At 45.9% G+C, this 3,679-nt stretch overlaps 1 pseudogene; it reads right to left on the reverse strand.

Moving 5' to 3' along the window:
• Window positions 1-3,229: 3,229 nt before the first annotated feature.
• Window positions 3,230-3,390, reverse strand: LOC149468674 (U2 spliceosomal RNA; annotated as a pseudogene).
• Window positions 3,391-3,679: the final 289 nt, after the last annotated feature.

Genomic DNA, 3,679 nt, shown 5'->3' on the forward strand with positions numbered 1-3,679 from the left:
AAGGCAACAAACAGCCCCTTTGTGTGGCAGGATTATTTATTTATTTTTTTCAGGTACTTATATAGCGCTGTCCATTTACGCAGCACTTTACACATATATATATATTTTACATTCACATCAGTCCCTAACCCTCAAGGGGTGTACGATCTAAGGTCCCTAACTCACATTCATATACTAGGGACAATTTAGACAGGAGCCAATTAACCTACCAGCATGTCTTTGGAGTGTGGGAGGAAACCCACGCAGGCACAGGGAGAACATGCAAACCCCAGGCAGGAGGTGTCATGGCTGGGATTCGAACCAACGATGCTAGTACTGCCAGGCGGACGTGCTAACTATTTAGCCACGGTGCTGCCTAGGATAACATGGTTTCCCATTTGCTTGTGCCTGGGTTCACATATATGCAGTGCTGTATATCGCATGTGATTCGCACTGCATTCCTGTGCAAATCACATGCGATTTGTGTGCGGTGCAATTGTAGCCATACATTTTGTATGGCTCTAATCGCACCAAAAAGGTGCAGGACCCTTTTTTGGGTTTGCACTAGAATTGGATCACACGGGTATTCACACCTATGCGATTTGATTCTGCACATCGTGTTTTGAAGACTGCTTTCGGGGTGTTGTTAACATGCACACCCGCAGCGGATTGCATGAACGGGGTGCGATGCTGATGCGGTGCGGAATTCGCACGGAAAATGCTGCGAATTCCGCACCACATCAGTGTGAACCAGGGTTCCTCTTCATGTTCAGCATTTTAGGAAAGACCTACTAGAACAGCTGAACTTTATTTGGTGTTACTCAGAGGCACTTTAAATGATGGCAGGTGTGTCCTGACTCCTATTTAACATGATTTTGAATGTGATTGCTTAATTCTGAACACAGCTACATCCCCAGTTATAGGAGGGTGTGCATACTTATGCAACCACATTATTTTAGTTTTTTATGTTTACTCCCCTGCCCCCAAAAAAAAAATAAATTTCAGTTTGTTTTTTAATTGAGTTGTACAGTTTATAGGTCACATTAAAGGTAGAAAATGAAATGATTTAGCTTTGTCTCATTTTGTTTACATCACAGAAAACTGACATTTTAACAGGGGTGTGTAGACTCTTTATATCTACTGTACATGTGAAAACAAAGAAAAGAAGGTGCCTCTAAGCGTAGAGCAGGGGCGGACTGACCATTTGGAAACTCAGGCACTGCCCGAGGGCCCTGGGTCAGTAGGGAGCCCCATGAGATGCCCCGGTACCTTTTTCATAGGCTTTTTTGAGTTTGGGCAAGGACACAGGGGCCCCATGATCCCCTATTGCCCGGGGGCCCCATGAGTTGTCAGTCCGCCCCTGGCGTAGAGTATTTATTGCACACAATAACAATCCACTTACAGGAAAGCAGGTAAAATATGGCATATCTAGCCCATCAAGAGCAAACTGCCACGGTGTATATTGTTCCTGTCCCTTTAAGAATCGCAACCTCCAGTTGGCTTCACATCAAATATAAATAGCCAAAATATTCCCCCTCCATCAGCTTGACAAAGGAGATGAGAACTTCAGGTCGCATGCTCATGAAACGCGTTGAATCACGAAGCCCTGGTGACGTCATCAAGTCAACATGCGTTCCAGTCCTCACTTCCGGGTATCCCTCATCTTGCTGGCTTAGCCTGGAACAGTGACAGAGGATTTGGTTGCTACACATGGTGGTGATGCACCATGGCAGTTTGCCTTTGAAGGACTACCTGTAAGTGGCTTTTTATTGTGTGCAATAAATACGTTTGTTTAGTCTACACTTGGAGACGCCCTCTCTTCTTTGTTATTATATCATACCATATCTCCCAATGTAGAAAATCTTAAAGCAGAACTAAACCCCCCTTTCCTTTACAGCCAAGGAAGCTGCCATCTTAACCTCTGTTTAATCTGCAGTTGATATGGTGCCGCACATGTGATTAATTATGACACCAACCTTTGGATGGCACGACAGTTCAGTTGAGAACACAAGCAACTGTGGCAATTATCATTAGCTTTATGCCTTGCATGTAAAACTGTTTTACAAAACAGTTAAATTGATAGGTTGAGGTACACTGTAATGTGGAACTGAATGAAAAAAGTGAAAAAGTTACAGTTTGCAGACTCTTTTTATTGCAAAGACTAGACATGAACTGTCTTTTCTGCAATAAAATACTTACCTGCCTGCTCACAATCCCTGTAGAATGTACAATGAGTTGTGCATGCGCAGCTCAGTTTACATTCTGGTACACTCGCTGTATGCCAGGATGACTGCACTCCTGTGCATGCACAGGAGTGATGTCATCCCACTCCAACCAATCAAGTTAGCCAAACACCGCCACCCACAGGGGAGAAAATGCTGGTGCAGGAACTCATGTGCATTGTACCGTTGGAACAGAGATAAATTTTTTTATTTTTTTCTATAAGTCTGCAAACGTGCAAACTACAACGAAAAACCCGTAAGTGTTTCACAAAAAAGTGCAAGTGCAAAAACACCACACAAAAAGTGCACTTAGGGGTGTGCTTTGTCCTACCCTTGAAGGGGTTGGACCACTACCCTGATCTCCCGGGGCACGAAGCTCCTGACAGGGACAAGGGTCCCATTTGGTCCTCCTGGCCAAAAGGCCTGGTGGACCACCGTTCCTTATGCCCAGCCGAAGCCGGACATCCAGTACTTGGTTAGGGGGCTCTCCCGAAGAGAAAACCCCCTAGGGATCAGGGGAGGAAGGAACCAAAAGGCCACACATCCTCCCCCTAGACTTCAGGGCAGGCCCGAGGACCCACACCCTCCATCCTGTGAGAAAAACACACACATAAGTAAAAGTGACAAACGTGGGGTGAGAAAAAATAAATAAATAAATAATTAAATAAATCTATAAAAATAATAAAAAAGTGGTCGTGCCCAAATTGTGCACTGACCAGGCCCTGAGGCCTGTAGCAAAAAAATTGCCCAGGACTTGGCCAAAAGGCCCGGTCCTAGAGGCGTAGTGCAAAAAGTGTTTTAAACGCGGTGACCATGTGCTCATTCACAACGTGGGGTCCCACACCCAAGTGCTACTCAGAGCACCCCTGAGGCGACTACTCAGGGGGCACCGTGTTTGCGGACTTTCTGCCTCCTCAACCCCTGGCCAGACCAAGGTAGATCCGTTCAAATCAGGAGGGACTGGGTCCTTCCAGTTTTCTCAGGGGAATTACTCCCAGGGCCCCAGCTTAACGTGTGGCGCTCCCCGGTTTCTGTCCCCCCGATACTAGCCTTCCAGACCCCCATCATACCAGTGAGGATACTATACAACAGCCATCCCCGCAAAGCTAGAATGGCCGGGAGCACCCCCACTGGACACTGATAAGAACAGATACTACACTTGATCTTAGCCAAAAGGCCGAGAAGCGATATCTGAGCCTTTAGTTCTACTTTAAAATGGTAGTAAACTCTGCTTTGTGATTTTTACCTACAGGTAAGCACACAATAAAGCTGACTTATAGATAAAATGAATATCTCCTAAATGGGATATTTGCTTGTTTGACAACTGGTGATGTCATTATGACATGACTCTGAAGGAGCAGCATACTCATGGCATTCTTTCAGAGCTCTGTGCCGTGGCCGAGACTCCCAAGCACATGCTCAAGAGTGACAGCATCACAGCTCAGCCATGCAAGTGGCCAGAACCCGTGAACCCAGGA

The sequence above is a fragment of the Staurois parvus genome, unplaced genomic scaffold (genome assembly GCF_062004578.1).
Source record: "Staurois parvus isolate SC_StPar_1 unplaced genomic scaffold, SC_StPar_1.0 ptg000081l, whole genome shotgun sequence".
Lineage (NCBI taxonomy): Eukaryota > Metazoa > Chordata > Amphibia > Anura > Ranidae > Staurois > Staurois parvus.